This window comes from Neomonachus schauinslandi, chromosome 3, assembly GCF_002201575.2.
Source record: "Neomonachus schauinslandi chromosome 3, ASM220157v2, whole genome shotgun sequence".
In the NCBI taxonomy this organism is placed as follows: domain Eukaryota; kingdom Metazoa; phylum Chordata; class Mammalia; order Carnivora; family Phocidae; genus Neomonachus; species Neomonachus schauinslandi.
The window spans coordinates 74,870,349-74,886,252 of record NC_058405.1 but is presented as its reverse complement, the minus strand read 5'-3'; the positions used below and the strand labels follow the sequence as shown (position 1 = coordinate 74,886,252).

At 44.4% G+C, this 15,904-nt stretch overlaps 1 protein-coding gene across 1 annotated transcript in view; it reads left to right on the top strand.

Annotated features, from left to right (window-relative positions):
- The window catches only part of LOC110570256 (phospholipid-transporting ATPase IB), a 599,207-nt gene that overhangs the window by 521,096 nt on the left and 62,207 nt on the right, over nucleotides 1-15,904 (top strand). The gene's annotated exons all lie outside the window — the stretch shown is intronic.

Here is a 15,904-nt window from a genome sequence, read left to right as displayed (position 1 = left end):
ATTTGCCCATCATGGGGGTACAAGGGACACCTCAATACATAAGGCTTGGGCACCTCTCTTGCGACAGAGCCTGGGCTCTGGGGTCAGACGGCTGGGTTCAAACCCTGGCTCGCCACGTGGCAGCTGCATGACCCTGGCTGGGGCACGTGACCTTTCTCGCCTGAGTTACCTCACCTGTAAGACAGGAATGACAATAGTGCCTCCCCAGCAGGGTTGCTGGAGGATGGAATGCGCCACTTTGTGGAGAGGGCTGAGGCCATTGCCGGGCACACAGCAAGCACAGAATAATTGTAGGTTTTCTCTCATGTCATGGTCATCCACATCAGTGTCCATGTGTTAATCTTACTGTAAGCCGCACAGCCTCGTTTCCTCAGCCTCCCTCCAAAACCAGTGAGAGCCAGTCAGCCTCAGAACCTTGGGTCCCACCTTCCCCTTCCTTGCTGGCTCCTGCAGCTTCCCCTCGCTCCAGAAGCTTCTACCTCCTCTGTTGTGCCTCCTACCGCTGGAGGCTCTCCTTTGTCTCCTGGTTTACTTCAGAGGCCCCGCTTTGGCCTTGCACGTTCTGCCCTCACTTCGATGGCTCCTATAAACTAGTGCCTTGATTAATGTTCCCTCTTCCAAACGCCTTCTGTGGCTTTTTCTGGTCTCCAGAATTAAATCTAAACCCCTCAGGCCAACATTCAGGCCGGCCTCCCTACACATGGCCCAAACCCAGGCACATTTTTCTCTTGCAGAATATGCTCTCATCACTCCCAACTTGGGTCTTTGTTCCAGCTCTTCTTGTGGCTGGAGGGTTTCTCACTCCTTGTAACTAAATAGAATCCCAGTGAACCCCACACAAGCATGCCTCTTGTAGACTACTCTACTTTGCCTTAGACATATCTTATCTTCTCCTCCTCTGCCAACCAGAACCTGCTAGAGGACAGGCCCATCCCTCTCACTCCCCATGTGGGCCTAGCAGCATCACACACAGAAATAAACTTTGTGAATTCATACCTGGACAACCCTGCCCCCACCTGCCTTTAAATCTAGCACTTAAATCTAACACACAGCTGCGCCTTACGCTGCTGCCACTGTGGCCTAAAAATGGAATTTCTCAACATTGTGACAACTTTCCTGTGTAGGGACAAATCATGGAATCAAATACCCAGCCTACTTAAGTATTGACATACCACTTGCTTCATCCCTTTTTGAAAAGAAACAAAATGTTAGCCATATTGTCGAGTGCCCCGGTGGCCCTCGCCATCTTGTTCACCTTCAGATAGAAATACTCTCGTGACTTTAATGTTTACTATTTTCATGCATGTATTATGTACGTATAAACCTATAGAAAATATAAATAATATGCAGTGTTGGGTTGTGCAGGGTTTTGAAACTTTATATAGATTCTATCATATATACCCTTCTCTTCAACACTGGGTTGCTTTGGGATTTCTTTCAAAACTGCTTTTGATGTTTATCCATAGTGATATAATTGTAGTTCATTCATTTTAATGCTGTTTACAGTTACATAAATATGCCAACATTTATTCATTCTCCTATTGATAAACATTTAAGTTACTTTTTTTTTTTGCCATTACCGAAAATACCATAGCAAACTTCTCCTGTCCATATTTGTGGACACATATGAGTTTCCGTGGAGTATATAATCAGGAATGGAACGTACATTGGGAATCTCTCAACCTGTGGCTTTTCTTGAAACTTGTGTCTTTTAATGCGAAGTTTTCCATTGTAATGCAGTCAAACTCATCTCCTTCCTTCATGGTTTCTGCTGTTTTGTATCATTTTCTAAAAGCTACTCAAGGTCATAAGGGTATTCTTCCACATTTTCTACAAGTTTTAAAGTTTTGCTTGTCACCTTGGGAGTGACATGTGCCTGTGGTGGGAAGCAGGGACAATTGGATGTTTTGCAACTTGATAAGCAGGGCCCCACCCTGGTGAGCCCTCCCCCACATGCTGATGCACAGGATACTCGACCGCTACGTCTCTAGTACTGTCATGTGGGATTCTTCATGTCCAGCCCCTCTCATGTTTCATCTCAGGGGCAGGGTCTGAACAGAGTGGGGCTGGGGATACCCTGCTAGCCACACTTAGAGGAACATGAGCATGTGCCTCCAGGCAAATGGGTTTGAACATAGAGAGCATCTGAGATGCTCCACGATCCCTGCACCGGAGACTCTGTCTCTGTGGAGAGCCTCAGAGTAATAAGACCTCCGGTATAGTTAAGCTGGAAATCTCTGGAGAACTGCTGGGTCGTCAACTGGAGGCCTCCTCTCCTCACTCATATTACTTCCATTTTATAAAAATGATTATTTTCTAATCTTTTGATGCCCTCTGAGATGCTTTGAAGGCCAAGATATTATTTTTGTTTCATAGGTATCAATGTTATAAGACTTGTCCTACTGAGAAATAGTGAGGAACCGTGGAATCCCAACAGATCCTTCAGCCTATTTATTGCTTGTTTGTTTGTTTTAAGTAATCTCTACACCCAATATGGGCCTCGAACTCACAACCCTGAGATCAAGAGTCGCACCCTCCGCTGACTGAGCCAGCCAGGCTCCTGCAGCCTATGTAGATTGTGGGCCATCCATTAACAGACGTGCACCATGTTGTTTGTTACTGAGCACCAAGACATGGCAGCTTTTGCTTTATTGAGTGAAGACACGTGACTGCTTGCTCAGCACGACTGCCTTGTGCCTGGGAAATGAAAACATTCCCATGAAATAATTCAATTATCTACTTATTTAAACTTATCATTTTAAAATGTTACATTTCAAGCAGAATAGAAAAAGGGAAGGGTCAGAAATGTAATGAAAGAATTTATGTAAAGTCAGGCTAGGATTTCTAAGCTAAAAACGAAGCTGGATTATACAAACATAAAGCCTTGTAATTTATTAAAAGGAAAGTTATTGAAATGCGAACAAATCATAGTAAAATATTAGTCAAGTATGAATAAACAGCACAGCCACTGTCTGTTAAGAATATGGCTCTCATACCATGAGACAGGCAGGCCCTGGCTCTAGAGTCAGAGAGACATGGGTTCAAATTCCGACTCAGACGCTTACCATGTGACCTGGAATTGGTCGCTTTACCACTGAGTCTTAGTTGTGTCATCTGTAAAATGGGAACAATTAGTTTCTCTCTTGCAGGTGTTTTTGGGGGGCTTAGAAATAATATACTTGGAAGTACCCAGGAAGAGATGTTTCATGGGAGAGGAAAAGCTCAAATAAAGACCCACCTCCCACTTTTGGGCCTGAGGCCAGTGGTGTCTTTAAGGAAGACAGAAAATGCTAGGGAAGAGTTGAGAAGAAGTGAGGGTTGGTTTTAGAGATGGTGTTTGGGATGCCCTCTCTGGGAGTTTGGAGGTATTGTAGGTTGTGCTTGTGGGCCTGTAAGGGTATCCAGCAGTGCATGCATAGAGATGAATACAGAGGTTAACCAAATGCACTGCATTCTGTCCATGTGTGTAGATGCCGGTGGGTGTAGCCCTGGAGGAACACGCTCCCTTCATCTCTGTATCTCTAGTGGGTAGCGGAGAGGTTGACACGGAATGAGTGCTCAAAAACTGCTGGAGGGAGGAAGGCAGGTTGGGTGTTGCTGTGAAGCTCGTAGTTTCGTGAAAGAAAGAAACCCACTTGAAGAGTAGGCAGCATTATTTTAATTTCTTCATTTGGTACTTGGGATGGGTATTTTGCAATACTCATTTGCTTACCATGAAACTTGATTAAATCAAGGCCTTTCTCCCCTGCAAGAACATTTTTTTCTATTAAAAAAAAAAAGGAAATCTGAACTTTGGTGTAGAGGAGCAGTAAAAAGTAACAGCAAGAGTGAACGAGAAAGAGAGAAATATGCAGAAGGCGTCCCTGGGGGACTACATGCTGCTGCTAAATTTCAGTTGCAGTTGTCAGAGTTAAAGAAAACACTGGAGAAAATGTCTCATGGAGGGGTCCCCGGATTGTTGTGCTGTAAGAAGGCCAGCTGAGGGGGGTGGGGACCGAAGCCACCTGGCAGGGGCTCTGACGACCGGGTGCCACGCACCAGCCACTGAGCTCATTTGCTCCACCTCGGGTAACTTTTACAGTCAGAGCTGCTTCAGGATCAGCACAAGACACTGTGCCCATGTTTGGGGGTGGGGGAAACAAGGCAGAGTTGAAGGAAGAAAGAAGTCCATAGTTAGTTTTGAAGGGTGAACCCAGGGCTTCTTGGGGATTTAGGTGAAATGAACTGTGGATGAACCCAGCTAACTGGGTGCTGGGCACAACAGCCCTGGGAGGAATGTGCTGCAGCCCTCTTGGTTCTACAGCAGAGGAAACTGAGGCACAGAGAGGTTAACTAACCCTGTGTAAGTGTCATGGTCTGAAGCTTAGAGGCACAGTTCTATCCCAGGTCCCTCTGAATCCAAAGTCCTCATTCTTCACTACCGTATTCAGTGGCCGGGAAGATCCCTGCAGGAGCAGTAAGGAGTTAGCCCAAGGCTGCTACACTGGGTTCTGGAACTCCACTGCCTCAGTAAATGTTCACTGTGACTTTGTGAGGCAATGGAGCAGAGTGTCTGTATCCCCAGGGGAATGTCACTCTCCTCCTGAGAATCCTTCTGGTTGTGGATCTCCATTCTGGGAAATAGATTGAGAAGCAGCCCAAGGACTACCCCAACAGGGTAGGAAGCAGAGAAACCTCGATCCACAGCAGTGGTCAAGAGCCACTCGAAGCCTGGATCTGAGCAAAAAAAGTGTGATATAGTTAAATCTTGGTGATTCAAGGGCTTTCTGTGTCCGCCCCCACCTCTGCTTCCACCCGCAGTAAGCTCCTGCTTACAGCTCCTGGGAATGTCCTGTGCCTACTGATTGGCCATCTAATGTACAAATTCTTTGCAAACCTAGATATGTTTTTGTGACTGTTCACTACACTTTCCTTAAACTTGTTCAGGGGACACCCCTGACAGTGGAGGAAGGAGAAGGCAAGCATTCCCCAGGAAAGCCTGGGGGTATATCCTGTGTCATTGCATCTCAAAAATGATATTGATTTGAAGACTCTAGTTTTAGGGAAAAAATCATTCAAATTTATTGTAAAAATGTTCTTGGTTTTATTTTCTATATCATTTAATTCTGCTCTAATCTTTATTATTTCCTTTTTTCTGCTGGTTTAAGTCTTCATTTGTTGTTCTTTTTCTAGCTCCTTTAAACATAAACTTAGGTTATATGAGATTTTTCTTGCTTCTTGAGATAGGCCTGTATTGCGATAAACATCCCTCTTAGAACTGCTTTTGCAGCATCCCAAAGGTTTTGGACCATTATGTTTTCACTTCCATTTTTATTTGCTTCCATGTACTTTTAAATTTCTTCTTTTATTTCCTGGTTGACCCATTCACTGTTTAGTAGCACGTTATTTAACCTCCATGTATTTGTGATCTTTCCAGAGTTTTTCTTGTTGACTTCTAGTTTCATAGTGTTGTGGTCAGAAAAGGTGCATGGTATGACTTCGATTTTCCTGAACTTGCTGAGACTTGTTTTGTGGGCTAATATGTGATCTGTTCTAGAGAATGTTCCATGTGTATTTGAAAAGAATGTGTAATCTGCTGTTTTGGGGTGGAATGTTCTGAATATATCTGTTAAATCCATCTGGTCCAGTGTGTCATTCAAAGCCACGGTTTTCTTGTTGATTTTCTGTTTAGATGATCTGTCCATTGATGTAAGTGGAGGTTAAAGTCCCCTACTACTATCGTATGATTATCAATTAGTTCTTTTATGTTTGTTTTTAATTGCTTTATAGATTTGGGTGCTTCTATGTTAGGAGCATAAATATTTACAATTGTTATATCTTCTTGTTGGATTGTTCCCTTTATTATCATATAGTGTCATTCTTTGACTTTTGTTACAGTCTTTGTTCTAAAGTCTGTTTTGTCCACTGTAAGTATTGCTACGCTGATTTCTTTTGATAATTCATTTGCATGATAGATGTTTCTCCATTCCCTCACTTTCAGTATGCAGGTGTCTTTAGGTCTAAAATGAGTCTCTTGGAGGCAGCATATAGATGGGTCTTGTTTTTATATCCATTCTGACATCCTATGTCTTTTGATTGGAGTGTTTAGTCCATTTACATCCAGAGTAATTATTGATAGATATGTACTTATTGCCATTTTATTATTTGTTTTGTGGGTATTTCTGAATATCTTCTCTGATCCTTTCTCTCTCTTTCATGGTTTGCTGAAATTCTTTAGCGATATATTTGGATTTCTTTCTCTTTATTCTTTGCATATTTATTAGTGGTTTTTTATTTGTGGTTACCATTAGGTTTGTATATAGCATCTTCTGCATATAGCAGTCTATATTAAGTTGATGGTCATTTGAGTTTGAACCCATTCTCTACTCTTGTACTCCCTACATTTTAGGTATATGGTGTCATATTTTGTCTCCTTTTATTTTGTGAGTTCCTTGACTGATTTTTTACAAAAATACTAATTTTTTAAAGATTTATTTACTTATTTCTTCCTTCCTTTCTTACTTAATTTGTCAGAGAGTGAGCACAAGCAGGGGAAGCGGCAGGCAGAGGGAGAAGCAAGCTCCCTGCCGAGCAAGGAGCCCGATGCGGAACTGGATCCCAGGACCCTGGGATCATGACCTAAGCCAAAGGCAGACACATAACTGACTGAGCCACCCAGGCATACCCAGAAATACTCATTTGTACTGCTTTTGTGTTTCCTACCTTCATACTGTCATTTTTGGCCTTTCCCTCCATTCAAAGAGACCGCTTCTAATATTTCACGCAGGGCTGGTTTAATGGTCATGAACTCCTTTAGTTTCTGTTTGTCTGGGAAACTATTTCTCCTTCTATTCTGAATGATCGCCTGGCTGGATAGAGTATTCTTGGCTGCAAGTTTTTCCTATTCAGCACTCTGAATAGATCATGCCACTTCTGGTTTGCAAAGTTTCTGTTGAAAAATCTGCTGATAGCCTTATGGGGTTTCCTTTGTATGTAACTGTCTTTTTGCTGTGTTTAATATTTTTTATCACTATATTTTGCCATTTTAATTACACTGTGTCCTGGTGTGGGTCTGCTTTTATTGATTCTGTTGGGAATTCTCTGTGCCTCCTCGGTCTGGATATCTGTTTCTTTCCACTGGTTAGGAAAGTTTTCAGTTATTATTTCTTCAAATAAATTCTCTGGCCCCTTTTATCTCTTCTTCTTCTTCTGGGACTCCTATAATATGAATGTTCATACATTTGGTGGAGTCACTGACTTCCCTAAGTCTATTCTCATTTGCATAGTTCTTTTTTTCTCTTTTGTTCAGCTTGCTTACTTTCCACTACTTCATCTTCTAGGTCATTAATTGTTCTGCTTCCTGCAGCCTGCTGTTCCTTCCATCAAGTGTGTTTCTCGTTTCACTACTGAGCCCTTTATCCTCTCTGCTATGTTATTCCCTATCTCTGTGTTAATTGTCTCACTGATGTCCTCCACTCTTTTCTCAAGTCCAGTGCTTTAAATTCTCCATCAGGCATGTTATTTATATCTGTTGCACTTAGGTCTCCACCCATGGCCTTTTCCTGTTCTTTCGTTTGAGACAAATCCCTTTCTCTTTTCATTTTGTCTAAGTCTCTGCCTATTTCTGTGTGTTAGGAAAGTTGGCTAAGTCTCCTGTTTTTGAGGGTAGTGGCTTTATGAAGAAGAGGTCCTGTAGTGCCCTGCTCTGTAGCGTCCCTTGTTCCCCAGGGCCTGGTGCTTCTGGGAGTGTCTCCAGTGTGTGCTGCGTGCACTCTGCTGTTGTGACCTGGCCACTTTATTCTTCAAGCTAGTCATCTCCAGAGGCTCTCTTTGCCTGTTGTGGGCAGTATTTGGTCCCTGGCCTGATGTGGTATGTTTTGACTAGGTGTATTCTGGTCTGCTTGGGAAATGAGACCTGTCTTCACTGTCCCTGGAACTGAGGCCTTGCAAAACTCCCTGGTCGAGAGATGTGGTATTGGCTGGGTTTTAGGCTAGTCTTCTGGGGGAGGGCCCCCCACCATGCTGGGACTGAGGCAAGCATGACTGGGAGGGGGTATTCCACCAGAGTATAGTGAGAGTCAGCACTCTGCTGGTTCTTGCACGTGGCCCAGGGCTCATGCTGAGGGGTGGGGAAAGGAAATGGCATTGGCCAGTTCCTTTGTTCTCTGAGCAGTCTCTCCATGAATGCTTGTCTCTCTGGGATGTGCTCCAAGATGAGCGAATAATCTCGCCACTGTGTGCCCCAGGGGCTCTTCAGATCCCTGTTTCCAGTATGTCTGTGGGCTGTTGCCCTGCCTTCTCTCCAAGAGCAGCACAATGCCCTCTGAGCTCTCCCAGAACCAAGCCTGCTGATCTTTAAAACCCCAAGCTTTAAGCCCTGTTGGTTACAGGAACTCATGAAATTCCGGCCCTCTAGCTTTCCAAGCCAGTTGCTATGGGGATTCTTTTACCCCGTGTGCTCATTCCCCTGTGGGCTAGTCTGTCTCTTGCCCTTCTCTGCAACTGTGCTTCCCTCCCCACCACACTGGCCACAAGCTGTTTCTCTCCCAAGCCATGTCTCTGCACTTCCTAGCTTCTTCAATGTGGCCTCTTCTCTACCTTTAGTTGTGGAGTTTGTCCTGCCAGTCTTCAGGTCAATTTCTGGGGTATTTAAGATGATTTCATAGTTATCTAGTTGTATTTGTGGGATAAGACAAACCTAGGGTCCTCCTACTCTGCCACCATCTTCCCCTTATCCTCTTTTCTTGGTTTTAACGTGAAATGATCTATTTTTCAAATCTTTAGGTGAGATTGAAGATCTAGGATGATGTATCTTGTTTTCCCTGTGGTTTTTACTCTAATTTAGACTACACAAATCTTCCAGGTCATACTAGCATTTTTAAAGGTATTCTAAATGCACAAAGGAGTGATTAATGAGGACTTTTCAGTGAGATAAAATGTCTCATATTTAGGATATGTGTGTGAGAGTGTATACATTCTATTAATTATGCAGTTCCCATTGTCTACCTCTTCATTAATTTCAAGTACAAAAGCTGGGGAGACAGTCCTTCCTAGGGTCACTCCTGTCAGGTCACGTGAGTGGCTGCCAGTCTTATGTACCCGTAAGGCCATCTTCTAGGGTAGAAGTATTTATCATCACCCGAAACAATGATTTTATGTTTTTAGTTTTTAGTTTGTGGTTCCTGCCACCAAGGAGCCTACAGAAAAACCTAAAGGCCAACAGGATCTCCAGGATCTTCCAGCTCTGAATTCCTTGCCATTTGCACTAAGGATAAAGATGGTTGTGGGCTGCTTATTCTATAGCAGTTCAATTCTGTGTGACTGGGGAGACTTCACTCACTCCTTAGCCCTGTGGAAGTGGCTTAGGCTCTTTGACAGAGTCTGGGTTGAGAATTTTCCCCCAGCTTCCTGGGCCAGGACTCAGGCAGGCACCATAGTTAGCCTTCTGACATGCACCCACCTGGAGAACATTTTTCATGAACAATTAGCAGCTATTCTTTTTTCTACTCAGGCACAAAGTTATGAGTGGACATCTTTCATCATTATAGAGTGACAGCTGAGTCCGTGCTCTGAGTGGTGTTCTGTAGAGATAAGAGCAGTGCTTGGCCTGGCATAATGATGGGAAGTTCACCTTGATCAGTTAAAAATAGAAGGCACCCTATCGGCAGTAAGCACAAGTGAGCAGTGCTTATAGCTGAGCAGAAAGAATAGAATTTGGCTATTTCACTCTTTAGCTGTTTTCACTGTGAACACTTGCCGCCCGTCACCAATAAGCAACCTATTTGCAATAGAATTTGGGAATTCTGCATCATGCAGCTCAACCTGTCCACCCACCAGAGAGCAGTGGTGGGTAAACCTCCTGATAGCTGGAGCAGAATCTCATCACCCAGCTCGCCCTCAAAGCTGACTCAGGAATCACTCTGCATCACTACTGGCCACTTTTGGGATATCCAAGTAAGATTTGGGCTTCTATCAATAGCACAGAAAAATTAGGTAGTTATAGGAATGTGTATAGTACTTACCACATGCCAGGCACTTTTTATAGTGCTTTACATTTATGAATTCATTTAGGCCTCAGGGTGTCCCTCATGAGGTAAGTATTCTATTTTTACCATCTTACAGAGGAAGAAACTGAGGCATGGTAGGTAAGTAAGAGTAAGTGTCAGAGGTGGGATTGGCGTTTTGGCAGGCTGTCTGTGCTTGTTATGGACTGAATGTTTGTGTACCCCCAAAATTCATATATTGAAGCCCTCACCATTAATGTAATGATATTTGGAGATGGGGCCTTTGAGAGGTGATTAGGTTTAGATGAGGTCATGTGCGGGGGTGGGGGCTCTCGTGATGGGAGCAGGGCCCTTGTAAGAGGAGGCGTCAGAGAGCTTGCTCCCTCTCTCTCCCCCTCCCTCCTTGCATGTGTGTGTATGTACACACACACACATACACACACACACACACGTCATGTGAGCACAGCAAGAAGGCAGCCTTCTATGGGCCAGGAAGAGAGCTTTCGCAAGAAACCAGCCACACTGGCACCCATGTCCCAGATGTCCAGCCTCCGGAACTATGAGGATGCACGTCTGTGGTCTGGGCCCACAGTCGCTGGCACGCTGTTATGGCGGCTCAAGCTGACAGACAGTGCTCTTGAAGACTATGCAGTCCAGCCCCCCACAGGAGCCCTCACAGCCCCTCAGCTTTTCAAGAAACACCTGCTGCTCGCTCTTTTTGGTCCTTCAGATGCCCTTTTTCAGCAGTGCCTCTGCCAGGCTCTTGATTCGAGACCTTGATTTCATCCACCTCTGTGGGAGGAGCAGTGAGTGAAACACCTCCTTATTCTACCGTAGGAAGAATAGGCTGCACCACAAGGGTGTGTATTCTGACACCATAGCAGACAAGGAATGAGTGAAGCGAAAGAAGCACTTCTCTGTTCCAGAGCCCTGGGCTCTGTGGGGGCAGGAGGGCAGCTTTAGCTGTACCTGGAGCCGGTCCCTGTGTCTCTGAACCTTCTAAAGTCAGGGGCCAGCTAGTCATAATCATCTCTCTTCTAGGGGCTCGTCCCTCAGATGGTGAATTGGTGAGATGGGCCATCTTTATTGGTATCTGTCCTAAACACTGCGCTTTAACATTGAACCTAATGTTCTAAATTACCATAGTTGTTGCAACTGTAAGGCTAATATTTCTCTCAGGAAAATGGATAACTTTCTGTGACCCTTTTGGCTTTCTGTGCAACCACATGAGAATCGCAATGTAGAAATAGTAATTTTTGAAATTGTTTATACATGCATAAAATAAACACTGTGCCGCAGACACTCAGGCCCACAGCATAATTTCTGGAAGCCAGCAGGCCCACCTCTATGGGAGGAGAGTCAGAGCTGGGACCATGGTGTCCCCGCAGCCCTCCCCAACCCCCTGCAGGACAACTGCCCCAAGACACCGAAGACAGAGGCTACATGTATGTCTTCAGTGAATGTCACTTCTTTTGTTCTTGAAGGTAGAAGAGAGTACAGACTGCATATTTTTAAAATTATACACAACCAGAGGTGCCTGGGTGGCTCAGTCGTTAAGTGTCTGCCTTTGGCTTGGGTCCTGGGATCGAGCCCCGCATCGGGCTCCCTGCTCCACGGGGAGCCTGCTTCTCCCTCTCCCACTCCCCCTGCTTGTGTTCTCTCTCTCGCTGTGTCTCTCTCTCTCTGTCAAAATAAATAAATAAAATCTTTAAAAAAAAATTATACACAACCAGTTTTAAACCTGACCTCTTCTTACCTTGGACGTGAGTCCCACATTTCTGAGCAGCAATAGCCGATTTCCTTGCCTTAATTTCATGTACCAGGCCCTGTGAAGAGTGGTAAGAATTGTCTTCTCATCCAAAAAACCAACTCAGGAAATCAATGGTCTCTAAAATGGGGTGCTGGGACACCTGGGTGGCTCAGTTGGTTAAGCATCTGCCTTCGGCTCGGGTCATGGTCCCAGGGTCCTGGGATCGAGTCCTGCATCGAGCTCCCTGCCTCTTCCTCTGCCTGCGCCTCTCTCTCTCTCACTGTCTCTCTCTCTGACAAATAAATAAATAATCTTAAAAAAAAATAAAATAAAATGGGGTGCTAAAGAGCAAAAGAGGAAATCAAAATGACCTGGAAAAGGATAAGTTAATAATCCAAGGGATGTCAAGCCTCACCTTTCTCTCTTTCCCAAACAGCCTGTTTGGGAAAATTGGGAGATGGTGTTTCCTCACCAGGTGGGGAATAAATAAGAGTTTAAATGTTGCCACAAGTTTTTAAAAAATCACCCCACTCTACATGCCCTGAAATAAGCATGCTCTCCCTTGGGTAGGGATGGAGTGCAGTCAGGGGAGTCTGTGTTGGCTTCCGAGTTTTCTTTCTGGAGCTTTTAACTTTGTCACAGCTGCCCCTCCAGTCAGTGGGGAAAGGCCCCCAGTCCTGTGGCTTCTGTCATAAGTAGTTTATGTGATGATGATAATGTTTGTCAGAGTAGACCCCACAGGCACAATGTCATTACCACAATGAGCCTCTAAGCCACTTGAACGGCTCAAATAGAAATTACTGACAATACCAAATGTGGTGAACACTTGGAACAGTAGCAATGCTCATCCATTCCCTTCACTCATACAACTGCCTCAGTGGACACTTGGGCCATCTCTTAAAGGGTAATCATATACAAGCCCACCTTCTGTGATGCTTCACAGGTACTGCACCTTTTACAAACTGAAGGTCTATGGCGACCCTGCCTGGAGCAAGCCCATGGGCGCCATTTTTCCAACAACATTTGCTTATTTGGTGTCTGTCTGTGTCACATTTTTGTTAATTCTCACAATATTCCAAACTTTTTCATCGTGATTACATTTGTTATGGGGATCTGTGGTCCGTGATCTTTGCTGTTACTCTTGTAATTTTGGGGGGCACCACAACCCACACCCATGTAAGACCAGGAACTTAATCCATAAATCTGACTGCTCTCTCAACCAAATGTTCCCCTGTCTCTCTCCCTCTCCTTGGGGGTCTCCCTGTTCCCCGAGACACAATATTGAAATTAGGCAAATGAATAACCCTACAATGGCCTCTAAGTGTTCAGGGGAAAGGAAGATTGGCACATGTCTCTCCCTTTAAATCAAAACCTAGACTATGATTAAGCTTAGTGAGGAAGGCATGCCAAAAGCTGAGCCAGGCCAAAAAGTAGCCCTTTTGCACCAAACAGCCAAGCTGTGAATGCAAAGAAAATGTTCTGGAAGGGAGGTAAAAGTGCAACTCCAGTGAACACACAAATGATAAGAAAGTGAAACGGCCTTATTGCAGATATGGAGTAGTTTTGAGTGGTCTGGGCAGAAGATGAAACCAGCCACAACATCCTCAAGGCAGAGGCTGATCCAGAGCAAGCCCCTAATTCTCTTCAATTTAGGAAGGCTGAGAGGGGTGAGGAAGCTGCAGAAGAGAAATTTGAAGCTAACAGAGGTTGGTTCATGAGGTCGAAGGAAAGAAGTCAGCTCCACAACAGAAAGCACAAGGTGAAGCAGCAAGGGCTGGTGGAGAAGTTGCAGCAAGTTCTCCAGAAGGGCCAGCTGTGATAGCAATGCAGGTGGCTACACTCCATGACAGGTTTTCAGTGTAGACAAGAAGGCCTTCTACTGGAAGAAGATGCCATCGAGGACTTTCAGAGCTACAGAGAAGTCAGTGCCTGGCTTCTAAGCTCCAAAGGACAGGCTGACTCTCCTGTTAGGGACTAATGTAGCTGGTGACTTGAAGTCAGCGAAGTGCTCACTGGCCATTCTGAAAATCTTAGGGCCCTTCAGAATGATGCTCAATCCACTGTGCCCATGCTTTATAAATGGAAAAAGAAAGCCTGTCGGACAGCACGTCTGATAGTGCATCTGTTGACAACGTGGTTTACTGAATATTTTAAAACCACTGTTGAGACCTAGTGCTCAGAAAAAAAGATTCTTATCAAAATTTTGCTGCTCATTGACAGTGCACCTGGTCATCCAAGAGCTCTGATAGAGATGTGCAATGAGATGAATGTTGTTTTCATGCCCGCTGACACATTATTGATATGGCAGCTCACGGATCAGAGAATAATTTCAACTCTCAAGTCTTATTATTGAAGAAATACATTTTGAAAGGCTCTCACTGCCATAGAAAGTGATTTCTCTGATGGGTCTGGGCAAAGTCAATTGAAAACCTTCTGGAAAGGATTCACCATTTTAGATGCCTTTAAGAACATTCATGATTCATGGGAAGAGGTCAAAATCTCCGCATTCACAGGAGTTTGGGAGAGGTTGGTTCCCACACTCACAGAGGACTTGGAGGGGTTCAGGACATCAGTGGGGGCAGTCACTGCAGAGGTGGTAGAAACAGCAAGAGAACTGGAATTAGAAGTGGAACCTGAAGATGGGACCACATTGCTGCAATCTCATAATCAAACTTGAATGGTTAAGGAGCTGCTTCTCGTGGATGAGCAAAGAAAGTGGTTTCTTGCGATGGAATCTGCTCCTGGTGGAGATGCCGTGAAGACTGTTGAAATGACAACAAAGGATTTAGAATCTTACATCAACTTAGCTGATAAATCAGCAGCAGGGTTTGAGAGGATTGACTTCAGTTTTGGAAGAAGTTCCACTGTGAGTGAAATGCTATCAAACAGCATCACACGCTACAGAGAAATCATTCAGGAAAGGAAGAGTCACTCAATGCAGCAAACTTCCCTGTTGCCGTCTAAGAAACTCTTCCAGCTGCCCCAGCCTTCAGCAGCCACCACCCTGGTCGGTCAGCAGCCGCCTACTCGGAGGCGAGCCCCTCCGCCAGCAAAAAGATTACAACTTGCTGGAAGCTCAGATCAGTTATCATTTCTTAGCAATAAAGTATTTTTACATTAAGGTATGTGCATTGTTTTTTAAGACATAATGCTATTGTACACTTAACGGACTACAATAAGTGTATACATAACTTTTATATACACTGGGAAACCAGTTTCATTTGACTTGCTTTATTGCGATACCTGCTTTATGGAAGTGGTCTGGAACCGAACCCACAATATCTCTGAGGTCTGCCTTCACTTTCCATATGACAGAGCAACCCCACTCCCAAGTGTGTACCCCACAGAAACAGAAACATGTACACAAAATGACTTGTACAAACATGTGGAGAGCAGCCTTATTCTTAATAATAGCCCCAAACTAGAAAGAACCCAAATGTCCATTCATAGGAGACTGGTTAAACAAATTGTGATATATTCACATGACAGAATACTACTCAAAAAAATTTTTAAAAAGCGAGTTATAGGCACATGCAAGAACATGGATGAATCTCAAGGCATCATGTTGGGTGAAAGAAGCCAGATTCGAAAATATGAATACTTTCCCATTTAGATGAAATTCTTTTTTTTTTTTTTTAAAGATTTTATTTATTTATTTGACAGAGAGAGACACAGCAAGAGAGGGAACACAAGCCGGGGGAGTGGGAGAGGGAGAAGCAGGCTTCCCGTGGAGCAGGGAGCTCAACGCGGGGCTCGATCCCAGGACCCTGGGATCATGACCTGAGCCGAAGGCAGACGCTTAACGACTGAGCCACCCAGGCGCCCCGAAATTCTTTTTTTTTTTTACACTAAGTATTTTATTGTATGCTGCTGCCAGTGTATATAAAATAATTACCTTTGTGAAATAGAAATTTATGAAAATTCAGAGAGGTAGGTGTTAAGGACTGACAAAAGTAGACGTTTATATAGTATGGCATGTGTTATAGGGACAATAAACTTTTTTTTTTTTAAAGATTTTATTTATTTATTTGACAGAGAGAGAGATAGCGAGAGCAGTAACACAAGCAGGGGGAATGGGAGAGGGAGAAGCAGGCTTCTTGCCGAGCAGGGAGCCCGATGTGGGACTCGATCCCAGGACCCTGGGATCATGACCTGAGCCGAAGGCAGACGC